General features: G+C 33.2%; 1 protein-coding gene across 5 annotated transcripts in view; it reads left to right on the plus strand.

The window, feature by feature from the left end:
* The window catches only part of LOC114336843 (ELAV-like protein 3), a 270925-nt gene that overhangs the window by 66732 nt on the left and 179223 nt on the right, over positions 1 to 24970 (plus strand). For 4 of the 5 annotated variants that reach the window (XM_050663299.1, XM_050663300.1, XM_050663301.1 and 1 more), the window contains exon 1: positions 16267 to 16483. The exons of the other annotated variant lie outside the window; for it this stretch is intronic. The gene's annotated coding sequence lies outside the window, so the exon portion shown is untranslated. Of the gene's footprint in view, positions 1 to 16266; positions 16484 to 24970 lie in introns of those variants that run through there. 5 annotated transcript variants of the gene reach the window in all.

Consider the following 24970-nt stretch of genomic DNA (forward strand, 5'->3'; position numbering starts at 1 on the left):
GAGGATTCAGTCTACCTGTGCATATAGCTCTATTATAGTGTGCGGTGTACCGATCGGAATCTGAAAATTCCTGAAAGATTTGCGCAAATTAATCAAATGCAAGAGAACTCTTGTAGAAAAAAATTATTCACAAGTAATAAACATTTGGAGGAAAATAAATGTGAAATGAAACGGAATTAATACTTTACAAAAAATGCACCCAATCAATTTACAAAAAAACTTAGGTACATGTAACCTAATTATTTGCAAAACGATACATCCTAATTATTATTAAAGAAAAAATTCATGCGATTTAATTTAAGAGACAAAAGCAGTCAATGATTCTATAATTTGTTCAGAAACTATTTTCTTGTGGCATTTTTGCAGTTAACTAGTTTTGATGGGAAATAAGCCACACTTTTACTAAAAAATGATTTTATTAACGTTTCGACGCCCAAATCAGGGGTCGTTGTCAAAATAAAAAAAATAATAACTTAAACAAAAATTTTGTTGCTTAGTAAAAAAATTATTCTAATAATTTATTTAATCTGACTCATTTATATCGGCAATTCAGACATATATTATTAAAGTAGAAGACTTTAAAATGATATTGCCAATATTTATGAGTTGCGTCGAAACGTTAATAAAATCATTTTTTTAGTAAAATTGTTGCTTATTTCCCATCAAAACTAGTTGATTTTATAATTAAAAAAGTTATGCAGTATGTAGGCACCCTAACCAAAAAGATTATGGTGTTATTTGTATAATAGGTAAGAAATAAGTTTATTGTATATTCCTGAAAATGTTTATTAATACTTAGCAATAAACATTTTTGCCTACAATCGGTTTACTACCTTTCATTATTGTATGCAAATCCTTCTAAAAAAAAATTATGCTGTTGTTCGGTAGACCGCAAGCAATAGCAGAAGCGAGACCGTAGATCGCATACTATAGTGGCACCGATTAAAGTTAACAGCTGAAAATATAAACGTAGCATTACAAGACAATGAAGAGATACCAACAACAAAGGACATAAAGGGGACAGTCAAACATTTAGGGACTAGTAGAAGACTGGAAGAAGTTGTATCATAATTTGTTGAAATCATAATTTCAATTTAGAAAATAGAGGATATTACAATGTGTAACAACAAATTTAATATAGAAAAGTTTGGTCAAATATGAAGGGAGATTTGGGTCAGTAATCGACAGGTTTGCCATAAGCAAATACAAAAAAGAAGGAGTCCACGAAGAGGATGATGACGCCGAATTCAGGACCTGTGTTTTATGAGTGTCTAGCGCCAATAGTTGGTGGTGGTTTCAAATAGGATGGATCTGCTAGTGATCAGATTTTCTCGGTAACTAACGATTTTAAATAATCCGTAACGTATTTATAAATAATAATATTTATATACCAGCAAATAAAAAAATACATTCATGAGGCTGCAAGTGAAGCGTTGGGGTATAAAGACAAACATGAAACAAAAAATAAAGAATGGTGGTCGGAGAATATGCAAACGTTAGTAAACAAGAAGAAAACTGCTTATCAAAAATGGATGTCAACAAGAAAGGAGGAAGATCACAAGAGATATGCAGCATTAAATCGAGATGTAAAAAGAGAAGTAGTGAAAAGTAAAAATGAGATGTGGGACCGAAAATGCGCAGAAGTGGATAGGTATATGGGTGGAACAAGAGTTGGGCAAGCGTGGAAGGTAATAAAGTCTCTCCGGAGGGAAGGAAAGGAAAAATCTAACATAAAGTTAATAGATCTGAAACAGTGGAAACACCATTATGAGATTTTACTAACAGAAGGTAGATGTAAATTCCAAGAGATCGAAATGGAAGAATTATCCGAACATACACAAATAGTTGAGATAATAACCGGAGAGTTAAGCGAGGCCCTCAAAAGATCTAAAAACGGTAAAGCAGCAGGACCTGGAGACATCCCAATTGAGTTGGTAAAGTACGGACCAAACATATTACATGAGATGTTGGTTCAACTATTTAATAAATGCTTAAAAGGACAAAATATACCTGATTATTGGAATGTTGGATATATCAGCTCAGTATACAAGAAAGGGGATAAACGCATATGCTCTAATTATATAGGAATAACTGTTACCAGCTCAGTAGGGAGGTTGTACAGTCGAATAATAAAAAAAGAATAGAATCAGAATACGAAGACATGGAACAACAAAGTGGATTTCGTGCAGGAAGATCGTGCACTGATAATATATTCGTTCTGCAGCAGGTAATAGAAAAACGGAAGGCAAGGAATCTATCTACCCACCTATTGTTTGTAGATTTGAAGAAGGCATACGATACGATACCTTTGAAAAAACTGTTTCAAACATTGACGAAGGTAGGTCTCAGTAGAGAGTATGTAAATGCTATCGCAAATATATACAAAAATGCAAGAAGTGTCGTTAAAGACGGAAACTTTATATCTGAATCATTCCCTATATCAAAGGGGCTTAAACAAGAATGTTGTCTGTCTCCGACTTTATTTAAAATATATATTCAATCATCGCTAGAGCAGTGGAGAAAACAAGTATGCGGAATGGGAATAGACATAGGCAGTGGTAAATGTCTAACAACTTTGTTTTTTGCAGATGATCAGGTAGTCATAGCGAATGATGAGGAAGACATGGACTACATGTTTAGAAAACTAAAGAAAGAATATGAAAAATGGGGCCTCAATATGAATATGTCAAAGACAGAGTATCTTAAAATAGGGGATGATGAAGAAGATCCAGAGTTAGAAATTAGAACCACAAAAAGATGTAATGAATATAAATATCTCGGATCTATAATATCTAAAGAAGGCACTACCAAAAGAGACATCGAAAAGAGAACGCAGCAGGGCAAAAAAGCGGTAAACATTCTAAGCTCTCTACTCTGGTCTAAAGATATAAGACAAAAAACGAAATTGACAATCTATCGTACCTTGGTAGAGCCTATTATGACTCATGGGGCAGAAGTTTGGCAGATGACAAAAAAATATAGAAAAAGAATAGAAGTAGTAGAAATGGATTATCTAAGGAGAGCGTGTGGTATATCTAAAAAAGATAACATCAGGAATGAAGATATTAGAAGGAGGACACTTACTGTATATTCCAGTGTTGATAGAATTGAAACTAGACAACTAGTGTGACATGGTCACGTGAAACGAATGAATGAAGATAGATGGTCAAAGAAAGCTTTGAATTACATACCACACCAAAGAAGAAGAAGGGGAAGACCTTCAGTTGCCTGGGCAGAAAATGTACGGCACATCATGAAAGATAGAGCCATCAAAGAAGACGAATGGATGGACAGAAAACGATGGCGGTCGAAATTCGAGAAGCGGCAGAGGCTGTAGGAACCTCGTTTATAGATAGAGATATTTATTTAAAAGACCCTTTCGAGTTAAATCACAGAATGTTTTCGGAATGAATGTCCCATCTTCAGTGCTGCTACTAGATATACATGTTTAAAGCCACTAAATACATGGGTGAAAACCCTTTAAATGTTATTAAGTTGGTATTCGATTACATGGTTGCTGATAATTTTATAGGATGTTAAAATTTTGTAAATTCATTTCATTACAACACAAAACTAATAACTAGGATTACTGATCCGGACACGTAAGCTCTATACGGACTATAGGATACAGAGTAAGTTGTAAAAAATAAGTCTTGAAACAGCTATTACTCATCTCTGATACTTCTCTTCACTCCATTCAAAGTTGGGTTTATTGCTGTATATGAAGTTCTGTTCCTCTTCTTCTTAAATCAAGCGAGACTCGTTAGTCTTTGGCACTTGGTCATAAGGCCTTTGTACCATACCTTTTTTCCTTAAACTCTAATAAGTTCTGTGGCCTCAACGAAGGCCAACAGTTTTCTTATTGGTAGTTTTAGTATCTCTTCTTGTTTAAACCTCAGTTGACCAGTGAATTCCTACCAGACATCATTTAGCACATTGCAATGGCATAGTATGTGTATGACAGTCTCTTTTTCCATTTCGCACTTCTGCACCATGGCTCATTCACCTTACTTAGTTTGTGTAGGTGGTTTCTTAGAAGGCAGTGTCCAGTTACCATTTCAGTGACCGTTTTGATCTCTCGTTTATTGATGTGCATCAAATGGTTCTAGAATTTTTATCAATATTCTTGATTATTTTTTAGTCTGGATTTGCTCTTAAGTGGCTCTCCATTTCTGTTGATAATTCCTTATCAGCCATTTCTGAATCTCATTTTTCGTAGCATCTTTAGTGATACCACAGAAAGGTTCTGGGCCTTCAAAGGATTCTCTCGAGCCTCGTCTTTTCAATGAAGTTATGTTATTACTTAGTGGTTGTTTCAGGTAATCGATTTTTATATTATTTTCATTAATTGTGACAAATTCTGATACATATGATACAAGACATAACGTTTATTATAAACGTAAACAATCGAGAAGCAGGTTTCATGTGCTGGTTGAAATTAATCAAAGAAATTGTTGGATATGGATTTTCAAAAACTTTCTCTTGCAGTCAAGATAAAGTGTAGAAAACGATAAAAGCAATTGAGGTATAACGATCTAGTTTATTTTTTTAACAAATTGGAATATATTTCCTCTTTTTTTATTGACTCTTAACTGAGGAATCATCGATCCTAGTAAATGCATTACAGAATAGTCGTTTGTTGGTACAAAGGTCTTATGACCAAGTGCCAGAGACTAACGAGTCTCGCCTGAGTTAAGAAGAAGAAAGAAGAAGTCGTTCCTTCGACGAATAGTTCGTTATAAACTGCTTCAAAAGTTAAGGGAATAAAAAATTATGCTCATTTTAATAGTTGATTTTTCGTGAATAGATTAACGGATTCCGCTAATTTTTTTTTATTATTTAGATTTTTCTTTAGTATTTACACAGTTGTGCAAAGGTTTACTCAAACTTCTTTTATTTACTTGTAACGGGTGGAAGAAAAGCAATGTTTTTCTTATGTTAAGTTTGAGACACCCTGTAGGGAGAACGAGGTATAAATGTGTGCGTACATCAGAATCGTATTGTAGTCTTATGTTTTTTGAACATTTTGTTCTTTGAATGTCCCTAATATCTTTAGAAACAAAGAAAATATACGGTTTTGTAGTTTAACATGTGTTTTAACCGAAACAGAAACAAAAGTTTGAGACACCTTGTAGGGAGGAAAAGGCACAAAAGTGGGTATACACCGATATTATAGGTATTATAGTCTAATATTTTGCGAATATTTTGTCTGATATCTTCAATAACAAAGAAACTAGACGGTTTTAGTTTTTGATATGTATTTTAACTGACGACATGCGATACGTGAGGATGCCATGTCTTATCATACCACTAAGAGGAAATGATTTCCTACATATATAGTGCCAAAGGAACAGTGTTTAAAGAAAAAAAGAATGTGTGTATACTTTGTACGCACGTAAGAAGTTATACTTCTAAATATGATTTCAATGAAATAAATATACTTTCGGACAGTTTATTTGTCTTTTATTTAAAGATTAAATTAATTTTTACTTACTACTTTCCAAAAATTTTTATTAAAACAATACCAAAAATTAAAAAAGATTAGAAAACACCAGGATTGGAACCGGGGACCTCTTGATCTCCAGCCCAACTCTACCACTGAGCTATACCCTTTTGTTTATACAGGCTACAAGATTTCTCAGAAATAGTGACAAACACACGAAGTGAATTATAAAATACTTTAAATATTACTTATTATCTTATTCCCGAGGTAGACAAGTCCAAATACACAAAAATTATAATAATAGTTATGATATAAATGTTAAAAGGACAATTTTAAGGCACGTATGTGAAAGATTCGCTTCGTTTATTCTGCAATTCACATGAGTGCCTTAAAAATGTACTTTTTAACACCTATACAATACCTCATACAATATTTTGTCTACAAACGTCTTATATATCAACAATTATAATTTATTCATTCTCAATTACAGGACAATACCTACAAAAACTTTTACTTAAACTTGACTGACATTCCATTTTTATATTTTTCTTGACATTACATCAAAACTGCCTATACTGTCAATACGTAAATCATAACAACTATAGAATAACATCTACTTTTATTTTTGTATATTCTAACAAATTTTAATAGTTTTTTCTACAAACGTGTTAAAAATGCAATAATACAGTTTGAATTAAATTTAAAAAACCTTTTAAACCACCTTTTTCAAATTGCGCAAGTTGTATTATTAATATTAATGTTAATAAATGAAATATAAATGTTTTGACGTTTCACAATTTGACAATTCACTTTTAACTGCAGTGCCTTAAAATTTTTAAAGCACTGGTGCTTTAAAGTAGCATTTTTAACGCTCCTATGGAGTGCTATAAATTGCATTTTTAACACGTTTATAGAAAAATATATTTAAACACACTAATATATCCTTTCCACACCTTTTCTGGACTGATACATACATAAATTAAAACATTTAGTAACGAACTTCATACTGTCTGTGTGCGCATGCGCGCAGATTAATAAAATTTCACCCTCAATCGCGCCTAAAGAAGTATAACTTCAAAAAATCTGTGTAATGTACCTCTCGCTATTTAAGGAGCCTCCACGTAGACACCAAATCCGTACTTATTCTCAAGGAAATTCCACTCCAAAATATTACAGAGTCTCCATTAAACAATCTCGTGTCTCTTATGTTGCGCTGTGCAAACCGCTTACCTGGCCGACAAATAACTCTTTTAGGTGTCGATAAGAACTGTTTACCTTATGTGCCTTTCTGTTTTTAAAGGTTTGTTAATTTAGTTTTGTTTCAGTTAAAACACGTGGTAAAGAGTAAAACTACATAACTTCTTTGTTTCTAAAGATATCAGGGATATTCAAAAAACAAGATGTTCACAAAACATAAGACTACAATACGATTCCGCTGTATACTAACATTTGTACCTGGTCCTTTTTACAGGGTGTCACTGTCACAAAAAAGAATAGTTGATATAAGACGCTGATAAAAAGAGACTTAAAAATAATATTTGAAGCGTATATTTGGAATAGTAAACAGCGAATCCGAAAATGTTGAGAGAATAAATCTCAATGAGATGAAGATTATGAAAACACAAATCAAAATACCTCGTCAGTATGTATCATCTTAATCATTCATCATTTCCCTACATCTCAACTGGTCCATTCCTGAATACACATTGCGACGTCTGCAACGTCTTCTTAATTGTCACGTTTTAACATGTCCTCATCCAATGTATTGTACCAGTTTTGGTTATGTCACCTATTCGTCTTACTCTTAGTTTTCCTCTTTTTCTTTTGATTGCTCGCTGTCACCTATTTACCTCTCATTCCTCCTGTCTTATAATTTAACCTATGCGATTTCCTACATTTTGAACTTTTGTCTTATTGAGAATTCACTCATTTGTTTTCATATTTGTGTTAGCTCCTGTAGGGTGCGTTTTTGACATCAATATACGAATTGTGTGAGTATAGCTATATTGAGCCTTATAGAGTCCGTAGACAATCTTTTATTTAACCAGTTTAAAGTTTTGAACAGGTCTTCCAGTAGGTAAGAGAATACCTTCAGTAATGCGGATACATGTCTAATGTCCTTGTGGTTATATTTATACAAACAATAGGTACTCGATGAAATTATATGAGTTTTCATAAATAGATTGTTGCTTTTGTTAAAAAACTTTAGCTCAAAAATGGCTAGGAACGTAGAGATTCGTTTTCCTAAAATAATTCCCGTTCAGTCATGCAGAAAACTATACAACCGTGTATTAAACCTATCAGAAGAAGTTATGCACGGAAAATATAACTATAATGCACGGAAAATAAATAGCAGCTCAGAAGAAATGGTCTGTGGTTAAATGAGGATTTATTTTATCTCTTCTGTATTCGGACGTTTTTTAATTAACACTATAGTATAGATATTATAATGTATGTACATATATCAATTATATTTTTGATAAAAGCCCGAAGATATTTTGATTTTTTTTTATTTTTTATGTTTTGAAAATCAATGACGTCAAAATGTATATTGAACAAACATGTGTTAATAGGGCTGAAGTACTGCGGGAAACAAGCATAAATCAGCTCAGAATCATAACCTCCTTACTGGACATGTGCCAGTCAAGCCTGTTTTATGGAGATTTTAAGTGACTCCAATATATGGTACCCATCTACCAGACATGTAGAAATACTTAAATAAATTTAAACTTTATTAGTACTTTTGATGGTTTCTTTGGGTGACTTTATTTAAGGATATTTAAGGATTAGTCTAGATAAAATGAGCTTTAAGTCCAGGGTTTTATTTTTCTTCTTGCTTCAGATGGGATTCTACTTTTCACTGTTACTTGATCGTGTAACCTTTGTACCAAAGGTCTTTGCCCTTTGCGTTTTAGAGAAAAATTGTTCAAATAACAGTTGTAGATCGTAAAAAGTTCTTTACTATTGAGTGTTTCAAAATTACAAGCCCTTTGCGTTTTAGAGAAAAATTGTTCAAATAACAGTTTCGCAAAAAGGTTTTTACTATTGAGTGTTTCAAAATTACAAGCCGATTTACAAGCGCGTGAAGTAAAAAATGTCAAAGTTAGGTATTATAGATGTTTATAATCAAATAGGTCAGTTGTTGTTCAAACTGTTTTTTAATGTCAAATTTTATAACATGCTGAAGTTTTTTTAATATACCGTAAAAATAAAGCCTCAAAGAATCGATTGCGATTTACAAAATTATTTCTGGAGTGACAGATTGGGCAAGTACGGTTGTTTAAATAATTGCTCTCCTGGATAAACAAATTGAATAACTTTATAAACAAGTTGGTAGATCTGTTTCTGAAATTTAACACTCTTCAATAACTTATTAACTACCACAATTTTGAGAAATATTTTACATGCCATTATGTAAAAAACAAAGATATTAACATGTATAAATGGGTACAAAAACAAGGGTTTTTGCAATTATCTGAGTCAATTTTTTATGTATTTTAACTTGGAAACTCTTAAAATTAAATTTTTTTATGATCAACAACTTTCATTTGAACCATTTTTGTCTAAAATGTATAAGAAACGTTTTATACGCACAAATTCTTTTTTCACTTTTTAAGATTGTTTAAAAAATATATACATATAGTATTGCAAAATCTTACAGCGTAAGCATACATGACGTACAGCATTAAAGCAAAATTTACGTCTTCACGAATTTTTCATCAGCTACCCCTCGTGTACCTTTATGAACCTAAGATATTCCATAATAATGTTCCTGTGGACTGGATCGAATGCCTTCTCGATGTCTATAACGGCTTCTTATCAATATTCCAATTGACACAATAAAATCAAATATCAAGATACTAAACAAATCTACTTTGCATAAAATCATATTAAAGTAATAAGTGTTTCATTATTAGAAAATAAAAAAATTAAGATCTACCTTTACAGTTTATAAATAGGAACAGCAAAAGTCATTTTGGCAAAAAGAAAACGAGAAAACGCAAAGAACTTCCTCGTATCGTGGTTATTAATTTCAGCATTTCAGTAAATGGCACCTGAAAAACAGCATTAGAGAAAGACTGCTTTATGTGGCCGATTAATTTATTTGGTAGTAAAAAAACCAACTAATTTTAAAACTCATCCATTGTAGCCTACCTCTGCACGTTTTTATAAAATACAGAATACAATAGACCGAATAGATGAAAATTGTTTAAACCATTGAAGCTGCTAGTCACCAACCTCTCGTATAATCCACGCATCAGGACCGTCAGTACGATGTTGGGGGCCCCGGGGCAAACGTGGTCGGGGTACCGGGGGGTAAACCCCCATCTCTCATCTGGAATCATCTGAAAAATGTTTTACGAAGTTGAGTGCGTCGTTTTGAAGGTATTGTTAGTTTGAATTCAAAATAAAATCAGGTTGAACAATTCTAGCTGATGGCATAATGTGTCGATCATTGAGTAAAACACGGTTACTCTAAACTCTAAAGCATGACTTGGGATCTTGAAGTCTTTCATCTTCGCACAGTTCATCGTAATGTTTTTTCGTCTTCTGCATTCTTTGTGAAGTGAACCCTACTGGTATTCCCCAATGTTGATACATATTTGAAGCCACTTCAAAGAAGGTTTCAAATTGTGGTCTCATTTCAGTTAGTTTTAAAAGGCTTTCTTCAAGTAAACTGTAAGCTGTTAAAAAGTTTAAAGATTTTGATTGCAGTGTTTTCAAGACTATGTTGAGGATTTCAAGGATTTCATTTTGCACAACTAGTGACAAAACAAATTTTAAGGATTCTAGTTTCTTCAAGTAAACTGTAAGCTGTTAAAAAGTTTAAAGATTTTGATTGCAGTGTTTTCAAGACTATGTTGAGGAGGATTTTATTTTGCACAACTAGTGACAAAACAAATTTTAAGGATTCTAGTTTCTTTTTTCAGTTGTGCTGCTACGTCTCTGTCAGAACTAGACTTGAAAGGCACTTTAAAACATCGCAAAATCTTTGTTTCAATGGATTGACTGCATCAAATTTTTCAGCCCAGCGTGTTGGATTGAGAGGTTTTAGAGTGATTTTCGAGAAACATCTTTCAGATTGGTATGAGGACTTCAGTGCCTCCCAACGAAGGATACTGTTAGTTGAGAGTTGGAAAAATATGAAGATATGAAGGGTTATTTAGAGAAAATGCAGGAAGAGGTAAACCAGATTGCTGAGAAGATACAGAAAATTGAAAAGGTGGAAGAAAAATTCGAGAAAAAGTGGAAGAAAAATTGAAGAAGATAGGAAAATTTCAAAAAGGAGGAGACCGTCGGAAAGTAATTGTATTCAGCTCTAATGGGAGCAGAATCCAATTTGGCGAGAATATTAGAAAACGACATCCGGTACCTTTCATTAAAATCTTAAAAAAAAATTCCAACATATACAGAACATCGAAGACTACAAAGAAATTATTATAAGAAGCCATCTAAAAGATGGAGATGCTTTGCGGCTTGAAAGCAAAGAAAATGAGGTGACTTGTGACTTCATGGAGAGATTTTGGACAAAATTTTTTATATTGGTGCAGGTGAAACAGGTTAAAATCGATCATTGAAGTTGTTAGAATGAATATGCCGTGTACTTACTACAATCGGATAACTTGAAGTAGAACTTGACTTGAAGTACTTTAAATAGTTTATTTAACCTCGTTACAATCTATGCACGGCTAACCAAACGAGGGCCCTATTGACCGGGGGCCCCGGGGCACTGCCCCGGTTGCCCGAATGGTAGTTACGGCCCTGCCACGCATGTGTAAGAATGAGCAAAGGAATATAATCTCGAAAGAGTGGTCCATTTTACGTATCTGGGGGATATTATAGATGAGAAAGGTCAGGAAAAATGGGAACTGAATGCCAGATTAGCAAAGGGAGATAAAAAGATGGGAGCCTAAGAACACTGATAAAATCCCAAATATGTATCGAGAAAAACGAAGCTAAGGATATATAAAACGGTAATAAGGCCCACGGTAACGTATGGTAGCGAAGTATGGACAATGAAAAAAGCAAATACGGAGAAATTGGAAAGATGGGAAAGGCAAATGCTCAGAGCCAATTAGATACAAAAACACGGAGGAAGGTTGGGTGCAGCGAAAAACAGGGAACTAGAGGAACTGTATAACGAACCAAGCATCAGTTGCTTCATAAAAGCACACATAGTGAGATGGATGCGACACGCGATGAGAATGGAAAAGAAGAAGATGCCAAACTTGAAGAATCCAAATGCTTCACAACTCTTGACATAATTTTGAAAAATAAACTTGATGAGGGTTATTCCAAAATCACAACAAATATTTCTAACTATCCCAGTATCAGTTGCTTCGGGAGAAAGAAGTTTTAGCAAATTAAAAATAGTAAAAAACTATCTAAGAAATTCAATGGAGCAACAAAGGCTCACTGATTTAAGCATCATAACTACTGAGCACAAACGAGCATCTTTCATTAGTTTTGATGACGTAATACAAGTACCTATTTGCTTCCAAAAAAAGCCATAAAATACAATTACCTTTGTAAGGTGGTTTATGAGTAAAGAAAGTTAGTATACCTAGCCCTATTTTTTGTGGATTTGCCGTAATGAAGTACATATATAGTAATGTTGCAAATTTGTAATAACTAATCATATTTTTGAAACTCAAAATGTACAATTAAATTCATTCCTTCCAATGAAACTGTATGTACTATTTTTTTTATTAATCTACACCTATGCTATGATATACATTCATTTTTTCAATAAAGGGGGCGGCAAGTTAAACTTGCTCCCCTTACGGAGTAGCCTAAATCCGGCCCTGCATATAGAAGCAAAACCTGCTAGAGCCATGTTTTAAAATTTTGTCAGGAGGCTAAAAATACATTAAAAATGTCAATTTTGCAAAAAGTATCCGGCATTTCTCAATCAAAGGTTCATCAATAAATCTCATAAAATTGCACACTAATTTGTCATTTTTCTGTATGCCCCTTACATCTTCAGAAATTTGTACTTTAATATTTATTTAGCTGAACGAAAAATTTAGGATTTAGCAGGTTTTGATAATACTGATGGGCTCACGTATTTTCTTATTCGAAACCAACATTACAGTTAATAAATGGAAGAACAGCAAAAATCATTGTGGCACAAACAGTGTCGGATTTAGCGTATTTGCGGCCCTAGGCCAAATTACCCCGAGCGGCCCCCGATAATTTCACGATTATGTAATTAAAGTATAAAGACTTAATAATAATAATAATAATTAAAACGTTTATTTCAATTTTACTTTTTAAAATTCGTAATACAAAGTATGTATAATAGAAATGCCTCTAATGTTCTATTTGAATACGGACATAAATAGGTTGAAATGTATTTAGTAATTAAATAATCTTGGTTTGCAAATTTGGCTAAAACCCCAAAACAGCTCTAACAACAATTTTTATATTTATAGAAATTTCGAAAAAGAAAATTTATAGAAAGAATTCTCTATTTATAGAAGCCTTTGAGATGTTGGTTTTTCGAAAGATGCTGCGAATATCTCTTGGACAGATCACGTGACCAACAACGAGGTGCTGAGAAGAATGGAGACTGAGAGAGAATTCCTAAATATTGCAAAAAACAGAAAAACGAGTTATCTGGGAAATAATTTACATAGGAGAAAGATAAAAACCGCTCAAGATAGAGAACAATTTGCTGTAGTTATAGACAACCTTCAGTTATAGAGAAGGCACCTTAAGAAAAAGATAGAAAATATATAATTCAAAATGTTAGCAAACAGCAGTTATTTGTAAAATTATTAATATTGCTAAAATGATTATATATTATAAATAATTAGTATTGTAGTTAATTGTTAAAATTGAATACTATTTGTTTCATTCGGAGGGAAAAGTATAGATGACAACAAGAAACTAAAAAAAGGCGAGTTGAAAAGTAAAAGAACAAGCAATATAATATGAACTGTACTAGTAATAGACTACGGTACTGAAAAATAAGAATATTAATGCGTGGTTGCAACAACAAATCTTAAGCTGCAGCTTAACCCAGCTCAGCTTATAGATAGGGCCGATTTAAGTGTCATTTACGTTGCACCATAATTTTCAATTCTTATCAATGCAATCCACATGACAATCCATAGGGCTTTTCATTCACAGTCATTTGTTTCGAGCTTCTGTCATGTGTCACATAATATTAATATATCTACGACATACGTTATTGGTATATACAATAATACAAACCAAAGACGTATGACGTAGATATATTAATATTATGTGACACATGACAGAAGCTCGAAACAAATGACAATCGATGAAAAGCCCTATTGTGGCAAGCTGAAAATTGATCTAAGACTCAATGTTGCAACGCATATGTTTCGTTAATGCACGCCTTAATCTTAAGAGAGCTCGCATACCGAAGCAAAATCCTACATCGCATGTGGCATGCTAGTGTGACCAACTCCAAGTCACTCGAATCCGGGACAAGGCTGAAAGAAATACCTGAAATCCGGGACTTTTCAATAAAAATCGGGCCATTTTTTAAGAAAACGATAATTAAAATACAGAAACGAAAAAATCCACCATTTTAGTATTTATAGAACTATCTTCTTCTTCTTCTTGACGTGCCTATCCTTGACGAATGGTGTCGATCATCATGGAAATCTTCACTTTATCTGCAGCAACGCGAATAAGCTGCACAGATGTTGTGTTGAACCAGGTTCGGAGGTTCTTTAACCAGGATGTTCTTCTTCTTCATGGATCTAGCTTTCCAAATATTTTTTCTTGCAGAATGGCTTGTAGGGGGGCATATCTGGATTCATTTTGCATAATGTGTCCAAAGTTTTCCAACTTTCGAGATCTGATGGTGGTTAGTACATTTCGGTTCTTCCCCATTCTTCTAAGGACCTCCTCATTTGTAACCCGATCAGTCCTATAAGGACTATAGGAGTTCTATAGGATACCTATAGTCCGTAGAACTATAATCTATAATAGCACGATATAAAATGCATGGGTTTTGGACGTGGTGTTAGTATTACACTCTAGAAATTGTCGACTTTTTTTCGTTCCACGAATTCAATCTGATGTGAATTCTTAGAAGAATAACGTATTCAAAATTTCAAAATATAATTTTAGCAAAACTTTGAAAATTCGGATGGCCCGGAAGCCTTGTCCGGGACGCCGGGACCCGACTTCGTAATTCGGGCCATGTCCCGGATTTTTCGGGCTAGTTGGTCACACTAGCGCATGCATTGCGAAAAGATACGCACTGAGTGTCACATCTGATCTTCGGTGAATCTTCGGTGACTTTCGGTGGAATTTCGTTCACCGAAAACCAGATGTGACACTCAGTGCGTATCTTTCCGCAATGTATGTTATGCGATGTAGGGATATTGCATTTGGTTTGCGAGTTCCCTAAGATCTGTTGGTGCAACCAGGCATAAAAATACAACAAATAAACTTCTAGATCGTTCAATTCATTATTATATTATAATAAATATCATATCTAAACTCTAAAAACTCACTTTTCTAGCTTTTTTGGCTGCAAAATCTTTAATCAAATTTTCAAAGTCTGAGGCTTGAAAAAGCTCAGCATTTGAAACAAAACTGGCCGAACTAGACAATCTAGAATCTTCGTAAGAAGTCGAGTTACTCAAGTAGTTTTTGATTCTTCTCAACACGCTGAATGATCTTTCTCCAGATACATTACATGTCATCATGCATAGTAGAATGCGCAAAGTCGTGTCCATATTCGGAAATAATGTTGTTTTTAACATTAACATGTAACTGTTTTTCATGAATGATTTTCATATACTCCAAAAATGTATTTCTCGGATGCTTGGTAATCTTGTTGTCATGAGGTTCTCTTTCTTCATAAAATATACCTTCAACAAAGCCTTTGAACTGTACACACTCTTCTCCAAAGTCGCCATCTATGTCGATTCGATACTTTTTAGTCCAAATAGAAACGTTTACCCCGATTTCTTCATTGGAAATTGATGATAAGTTGTTTTAAATCCATATTCTTCATTAAGACTGAAATAAACTTCGGGATTTTCATTCAATTCTGAATAAAGCGTTTCAATTACAACATTAAATCTTTAAGTTTTCTTTGCCATTAAGTGGGGTTCAGTGGATTTATCTTCTTTGTCTTAGCCAGGGAGAGCTTTTCTTTTCGGGCGTCTTTTTATTTCAAGAATATAGGTTTCATTTATAGACAACTCTTTCCATCTTTTTTCATAGGAATCTAAGTTGTCTCTCAGACTCAATGCATACTCCTTTAGAGATTTCTATGTTGCAAGTCACATTCAAGTCTGTAGCAGTTAATGTTTTCTACTCTTGTCAAAACGTTGTAAAATACCGTACCACGTGTTTATAGTAGAATAGCCATTCTCTTCTTTGAAAAATTGTTTACTGATTTCAATTAAATTAGTAAAATTTTTTTAGCAAAAAAGTTTTTTTTTACCAAACGCTGCGGCCCCCTTTTGCTTGCGGCCTAGTCGGCCTAGTGGTAAATCCGGCACTGGGCACAAAGAGAAAAAGAAAATGCGAGGAATCTCCACGTATCCTGCACTCCACGACAGTGGTTATTAATTTCAGGATTTCAGGAAAATGGCACCTGAAAAAAGCGTTATTGAAAAAGTGCTTTATGTCGCCGTTTAATTTATTTGGTAGTAATAAAAACCAAATAATTTTAAAACTCAACCATTGCGGCCTACCTCTGCACGTGTTTATAAAATACAGAATACAATAAGCCGAATAGATAAAAATTGTTTAAACAATTGAAGCGGCTATAATCGTCAACCTCTCGTATAATCCACGCATGTGTAAGTAACCCTCACAATCTACAATTCCGGAGTCGACAAAAACGTTCCAAGCCGTGTATACCAGTCAGTAGCAAAACGAACTCAAGCGCGTTGTAGTTGTATTCGTTTTTAATTTTTTTTTCTTTTTTCTTTTTAGTTTGTTTTTAGTTTGCCTTTTCTAGTAATTTCGGTTGATTTATATTTTTAGTTACTTTGAAACGGTTGTGACATTTCCACATGTTTATTTTTTTGGATTTAGGTATGTTTTTAACAATTTTTACGCTTACTACATGTATGTATACCTATTAGTTTATTATTAGGTAGGTACCTATGGCGTTCTTATGACAGACCTTTTTACTCGTTAAACATTTGTAACTAGTCATTGTTATGAATTAAAAACCCTTTTTTATACATCGTAACAATCTACACTACAGAATATTTTCATAAACAAGTTACCGAAAACAGTATTTTAAGTAGCTGTTTGTAAAAATCTGATGTTAAATAATAATTATTAGTTTTTGTAATAAACGGCCGAACATATCCCTTAAACATGTAGGATTTGTTATGCCTTCCACAAAAATAGCTACAGCATCTATAAATAAACCAAATTTAAATTCGTGTGAGCATACAGTAGGAAGTTACTTCATTCTGAAGTATTAAAAACTAGACCATTGGTGCCTGCTTTTATTTACTTACCTATTTAGTAATCTGATATACCCACATGATTAACACTTTTTTATATCTACTCTTCCAGACAGGAGCTAGACTAGACAGATGTATATTTTGTAACTTGTGCCCTCTCACTTACTTTACGTGTACAGTGGGGTGGGCCATAGTTCACCCTAAGTTGGTGTTTCCCTTTAATAGCATATGGTGTAGCTACAATTATTTTAACAGCAATCTTGATTATAATGCAAATGCATTTGAATAAATCCTATTTCTAACATACAATGCATAGTGACTAATATTGAGTGACAAGATCTTTGACTTTTGGTAGGTACCTTGAACTTCTAGTTTTCAAAAATATACAGACACACGACACACTGCATACAAACATCACACACACAATTATATACACACATACACACAATTATAAATAATAATAGTTCTTGGTTAAATTTGTTTACTTTTACTGATTACTGTAGTGAGGTGATAGAGGTTTTAATTTTTCATGTTTATTATTTATTAGTAAAAACATTTACTAACTAAATTTATATCTTCTTCTTATTCATTGAGTACCGTGCCCAAATTTTGGGCATGGGTAGCTTCCATGACAATTTGCCGATATTGTTCTCGAACTTGCGCGTCATCTCATAACATCATCTGTTGATAAGCCAGTCCATTGACGAAGGTTTCGGAGCCATGAATATTTCTTCCGACCAATTCCTCTTTTTCCGTCGATATTTCCATTGAGTATTAACTGCAGCATCCTGTATCTGCTATAAGTATACGTCCAGAGAAAGAGAAATAAGGTTTTTGTCGGGACACTTGAGCAGCCAGGTTGCAAGTGGGTTTTTTTGGGTACTAGGTATATACCTCTTCTTCTTCTTGTGCCACTCCTATCGGAGATTGGAAATCATCAAGGCTACCGTGACTTTGTTTACAGCTGACCTAAAAAGTTCATTAGTGGTGCAGCCAAACCACTCTCTCAAATTCCGCAACCATGACATTCTTCTACTGCCTGTATTCCGTTTTCCTTCTATTTTTCCTTGCATTATATTTTGAAGTAATGCGTATTTATAACCTCTCATCAGGTGACCCAAGTACTCGAGTTTTCTTCGTTTTATCGTTAACAAAATTTCTGGGTCTCTTCCTATCCTTCGTATTACTTCAAGATTTGTGATTCTTTCAACCCAACTTATCTTCAGCATTCGACGGTAGCACCACATCTCGAAACTTTCAATATTTTTTATGTTGTTCTGTTTGAGAGTCCAGGCCTCTACACCGTATAATAGCGTGTTAAATACGTATCCTCTTAGCATTCTTAATCGTAGAGGGATGCTTATATCTCTGTTGCAGAAGAATTTTCTCATCTTTATGAAGGTGGCCCTGGCAATTTCGATACGTGTTTTTATTTCATTGTTTTGGTCTCCAGTTTCGTTCATTAAAGTTCCCAAGTATTTGTAACTTGATACTTTTTCAATTTGAATGCCGTGTATACTAATATGTGCTGGTTGTGTCATGATTTTACTGAAAACCATATACTTGTTTTTTTTATATTAATGTTTATGCCATAATTGTTGCAAGCAATATTTATGTTTGTAAGTAATCGTTGTAATTCTTCTACTGTTCTTGCAACTAGTACAGTGTCGTCTGCGTATCGAATATTATTTACAACCTCTCCATTGATTACCTAATATACCTAATATATTAGGTAATTAGGTATATACCTAATAATACATTATAAACACAAAAATGGCCGTCACAGTTCGGACGAGAATTTTAGTTATTAACAAATAAGGGTCAAAAATGGCAGTTTTTTCGTTTAAATCGCTACACGGAAAAATAGGGTAATTAAATATCTTATTTATAATATTCTTCTTTTAGTAGATGAGCCACGGTTTAAAATGATAGTTTTTGAATTTTGGTCTGATTATTTGTTACTTCGGAAATGGCAAAATAAAACTAAAATTTCGAAAATCAAAAATTTGCCATAACTTTTGCGAAAATGACCTTAAGACTTTCATATTGAACGGAAAGTTGAGTCAAGTAGTCCATATAATGCACAAAAAATTTTAAGACGATTTGTCAATTAGTTTAAATTTTATTTAATTTGTTTATTCCAAAGAGCTTTTTTTCGCATTGTTATGGTTCAGAAAATAATAACGATATAGCAATTCTGTGAAAACCACATGAAAGAAGGATGGTTATGTTTTCAATGTATGAAAAAAATCATTAAAATGTAATTTTTATCACTCCGAAAGCATTTTACTAAAGTGGAGTCATTTTTGGTTTGTAAACAATTTGAATAACTTTGTTAATATTTACTGTAGAGTAAAACTTTAGGATTTCAAAAGCTGGTATTTTACACGAATTAAAAATAAACCTTTTCGCCTAGGTTAATTACAGTCAAAGTTAGCCACTTTCATTATTTAATTCACAGTTACTTCTATATACATAAAATTCTCCTGTAACAGTGTTAGTTACCATACTACTCCGAAACGGCTTGGCCGATTTTTATGAAATTTTGCACGTATATCCTATAGGACTAAGAATAGGTTTTAATCTATTTTTCATGCCCATAAGTTGTAAGGGAGGTGGCCAACTGACATTTTTTTTATTCTTTTGGACAAAATTGTCTACCTTAATTATATATGATGTAGAATTAAGAAATACATAAAACCCTTAATTTTCACTCTTGTATCACCTACCCTTATTTGTTAATAGACATCTATACAGGGTGTCCCAGACTAAATTATCCAGGCTATATCTCTTAACGACGTTCTACACCTTCGGCAAAGAATTAAGGATTTGCATGAAATTTTAGTATGTTATAGTTTACTTCAAAAAACTAAGATTTGATTTTTTAAAAATTGTTTTACCGTGCCGTTTAATTACTGTTAAGTTAATTCTTAAAAAGTTAATAACTTTTGACCCAAATTTACGATTTTAAATTATTTGTGCTTAAATTAAACGTTTTTTTTTGTAAGGAATAACATATTAAAAAATGAGGATTGTTTACCGTACCATTTATTTTTAATTTATTTAATATACTTAATTAATTGCGTAATTTATTCCGTAATTTCCGTAATTTATTATAATTTATTTTTATAAAGTATTCAATACTGAAACATGTGATTTGAGTATTCTACTATAAATGCCTTGTTACCAACTTTCGCTTGCATATAAGTTTCCCCGCTTTCCTCTGAGAGGCATACCCCGCAACGAAGGTGTAGAACGTCGTTAAACGAATTGAGATTTTCGAACGGGACAAAAACTGATATATTCCGTTTGTAATACACTTTAATATGGCGTAGAATAAATCATCCCCTAAATATTCATCTCTTAGTTACAACCCCTAAATTTAATTTTTTTAATAGCACCCTGTATATTTTTTTAGAGGTTCAGATGTGGTCTTCTATCGTCTATTCAACAGATTTTTTAAAAATAAAATCGGTTTGTAAATAATTTAGAAAATATCAGTTGATTTCTGTTAATTATGGTATATTTATTAAAAATTAAAGCTAGGGGTTGTAACTAAGGGATGCATATTTAGGGGATGATTTCTTGTACTCCATATTTAAGTGTATTACAAATGGAATATATCAGTTTTTGTCTTATTCGAAAATCTCTACTCGTTTAAGAGATATAGCCTGGATAAATTAATCTGGGACACATAACAAAAATAAAAAATAAACTGATATTTTCTTGATTATTTAACAACCGATTTTATTTTTAAAAAATCTGTTGAATAGACGATAGAAGACCACATCCAAAACTATAAAAAAATTTACAGGGTGATATTAAAAAAATTAAAGTTAGGGGTTGTAACTAAGGGATGAATATTTAGGGGATGATTTTTACTACGCCATATTAAAGTCTATTACAAATGGAATAGACCAGTTTTTGTCCTATTCAAAACACTCTATTCGTTTAAGAGATATAGTCTGGAAAAATTAGTCTGGGACACCTTGTATATTTACATCTATAAAATTCTCCTGTCACAGTGTTAGTTGCCATACTCCTCCAAGACCGCTTGACCGATTTTTATGAAATTATATTTGTATATTCGGTAGGTCTTAGAATCGCTCGTAATCTATTTTTCATATCCGTGAGTGATAAGGGGGGTTCCCCCTAACATTTTGTAATGTTAAGTAGGGATATGTGTACATAATGTACTCATAAGACAGACTACGAGCACAGACAAATTTAAAAAATTATGATCAAAATCCATCAACAAGCTCCGGAGATATTAATCGCAGCATATGTTTGAAGAATGAGTTTAATTTTTTGAGTGCACGTATGTTAATAATTCCCCTCCACCGACCACGAATAGATTTCGTTAGAACGTCATTTTTAAGCTTTATTAACCACTCTGTTGAAGTTAAAAGTTTACTCAAAGTTTTACACATGAACTATATACATTCAACTTCAAAATGGCGCCAGTTGGGTTGCTTAATTGTTATAAACAAAGTAAACCGTCAATTAAATAAAAAAGTGGCTAACCTTGACCGTAATTAACCTAGGCGAAAAGTTTTTTTTTCAAATTCGTGTAAAATACCAGCTTTTCAAATACCATTCTAGTTTTAGCCTACAGTCAATATAACAAAGGTATTCAAATTGTTTATAGGCCAAAATTACTCTACTTTAGTAAAATGTTTTCGGAGTGACAAAAATGACCTTTTTATTAATTTTTTTAAATACTTTGAAAATATGACTATTCTTCTTTCATGTGGTTTCCACAGAATTGCTATATCATTATTATTTTCTGAACAATAACATTGAGAATAAACCGTCTTTGGGATAAACAAATTGAATAAAATTTAAACTAATTGACGCATCGTCTTAAAATTTTTTGTGCATTATACGGACTGTTTAACTCACCTTTTCGTGCAATATGAAAGTTTTAAGGTCATTTTCGTAAAAATTATAGCAATTTTTTATTTTCAAAATTTTAGATTTATTTTGGCATTTACGAAGCAACAAATAATTGGACCAAATTTCAAAAACTGCCATTTTGAACCTCTGCCCATCTACTAAAAAATGAATACTCTAAATAAGATATTTAATTACCCTATTTTTACCTGTAGCGATTTAAACGAAAAAACTGCCATTTTTGACCCTTATTTGTTAATAACTAAAATTCTCGTCCGAACTGTGATGGGCATTTTTGTATTTATAATATATTACGTGTATAGTACCCAAAAAACCCATTTGCAATCTGGCTGCTCAAGTGTCCCGAACATGGTATATTTTTGCCTTATTTTCTGGCGTATACCTCTCATTATATATGTATTGCACCGTTCTTAGGCGTCAACGCCCTTCGTAGGGATCTATGGGGGAGTATCACCGAGCCGCAAGCCCTTATCCCTTGCTTTACTGCTCCCTCATAGGTCGATCAGATGCCCGCAAATTCCAGTCTAAGCGCCAGATTCATATTTAGAATTTTATACTGGCGCGTTAGCCTTTTTGTTTTTCCGATGACCTGGGCTGGGCTTGAACTCACATACCTCAAGACATCTCTCATTATATGACGCAGATATTCAAGTTTTCTGTTTTTTATCATCTTCGTCAAGACACCTTCACCTTGACCATTCTGTTTAAAAGTGCTATGTTTGAGATGCGTTGAACCCATGATATTTTGAGCATTCTAGGATATTTATTATGACAATTCATCTTCTATCGAAGGCTTCTAATTTGTTCATCATATTCTTCTTGATCCAGGTTTCACATCCATATCCGTATAGTAATACAGGCTACACACGCCAATTTATGAACTTGATTATAGGTTAAAAGTTCAGTTGAGAATTGCACAGTATAAATCTAAGTTTCATAAATGCTTCTCTTGCAATTTCTATTCTTCTTCATGTGCCGTGCTCGATTATCGAGCGTTGGCTATCAAATTGGCTATAGTAATTTTGTTGACGGCAGCTCGGAAAAGGGATGCAGAGGATCTGTTAAACCATTCGCTCAGGATTTTAAGCCATCACGTACTTCTTCGACCTGCCCGCTTCTTCCGTTTACCTTGCTTTGTATTATTAAATGGAGTATATTATATCTCTATGGGTGTCGCATAACATGTCCAAAATATTCAAGTTTTCGATTTTTAACTGTTCTGATGACTTCCGTGACTTTTTCCCTCCGGTGCAAAACAACTTCGATACGAACTCTATCCACCCAACTTATTCGAAGGATTCTCCAATACTATACACCCATATTTCAGAGGCTTCAAATTTCTTGAGAAATGTATCTGTGAAAGTCCAACCTTCGACACCGTACAAAAGAGTAGAGAGCACATAACATCTCACTAATCTAATTTTCAGACTCAAAGTAAGGTTGTTTCCACGACATAAAAGTTTCTTTATCTTAAAGAATGCAGCTCTGGCCTTCTATATACGTATTTGCTCATGTCACAGTTCTCATTTAGATTACAACCAAGATAGGTGATACTGTTAGTTCTCTGTAATTGTTCACCATAAGTCATTACTACTTCCATTTGTATTGGCGTCTTTCTGACAACCATCACCTTGGTCTTTGCGGTGTTTAGCTTGAGTCCATATTCATCACACGTTGTGGTAATCCTATTAAGGAGATGTTTAATTTCTTCGTAATTGCTCGCATTTAACATCGTGTCATCCGCGTATCTCAAATTATTAATATTGACGCCATTCATTTTGATACCACATTGCTTGCACCATTATCCACTGCTTTATTGAAAACAAACTCAGAATATATCGTCGGCTTACTGCCAAAACCCACCAACTCCATTTTAAAAGTTTTGGGAAATCTACCTTTTAAACTTTAATTTGAAATTGAAAATAGACTGAATTTAACAAAATTATTTAATAACTGAAAAATATTTTTGTCATACTTTTCAATTAATAAATCACTATTTAAATTCAGACGATTTTTCATTTCAAATTAAAGTTTAAAGGTAGGTTTCTCAAAACTTTTAAAAATGGAGTTGGTTGGTTTTGGCAGTAAGCCGACGATATGTTAAATATTAGTGAAGACAAAATGCAGCCCTGCTTTACTCCTCTTCAGAAGTATTCCAGCCAATCCTGATGTTTGCACGTTGATGCCAGTAAAGATTTTTAATAATGTGTAGGTCTTTATAATCAATATCCACCTGCTGAAGAATGGCAATCAATTCTGTATGTTTTACTCGATCAAAGGCCTTCTCAAAGTCAAAGAAACACACATAAACCTGATGACCGACATCTCTGCATCTCTATACCATAACATGCAATTTCTATACGAGTTTTAATTTCGTCATCAGATTATAAGCTGAATTGCACAGTATAAATCTCCACACAGTATAAAGTTTCATAAAGGCTCCTCTTTTTATTTCTTTACGAGTTTTAGTTTCTTCATCAGGATTTAGTTTCTCGTTTTTCCAAAATCCTAACTATTTAAAATGCTTTAACTTTTGTAATCTGCTCATTGTTGACAATTAGTTTCATAAGGCCAACGTTTTGTTTACTAATCACAAGTAACTTTGTATTTGATGTATTTATGCCAAGTCCGTTATTGGAGCATTCTCTAGTGACTCGATCTATAAGGAATTGAAGATATTCGATACGTGCAGTCATGATCGCTGTGTCATCTGCATATATGACCTTATTAATAGTTTCTCCCCCAATTCGAACTCCACGTTGCCCTTTCCAGACTTCACCTTAATCTACACGTTAAACAAAGATGGGGATAACACGCAACCTTGTTTGATACCTCTTTAAATGAACATTTTGTCTGTTTTTTTACCCTCTACCAGAATAGAAGCTTTTTGATTACAAGATAGATGTTGTAAAAGTTTTAGATCGTTATCATTTATTCCAATCATTTCTAAATTCTCAAAGAACGTTATGAGGATATTTATTATGACCATATTATCTCGAAGGCTTCTAATTTGTTCGGGCGACTACAAACTCCCCCATGTTACCTAGATTTTAATGGGTTCAGTTTAAAAGTAGGATTAAAAGCGACTACGAACTGCCCCACGCTACCTAGGTAATACTTAGATAATATTTTTGTGAACTTATAGTTTTTATTTTACTTTATTGTATTCAAAAAGGAACCCAATTCCCAA

The sequence above is a fragment of the Diabrotica virgifera genome, chromosome 10, assembly GCF_917563875.1.
Source record: "Diabrotica virgifera virgifera chromosome 10, PGI_DIABVI_V3a".
NCBI classification, from domain to species: Eukaryota; Metazoa; Arthropoda; class Insecta; order Coleoptera; family Chrysomelidae; genus Diabrotica; species Diabrotica virgifera.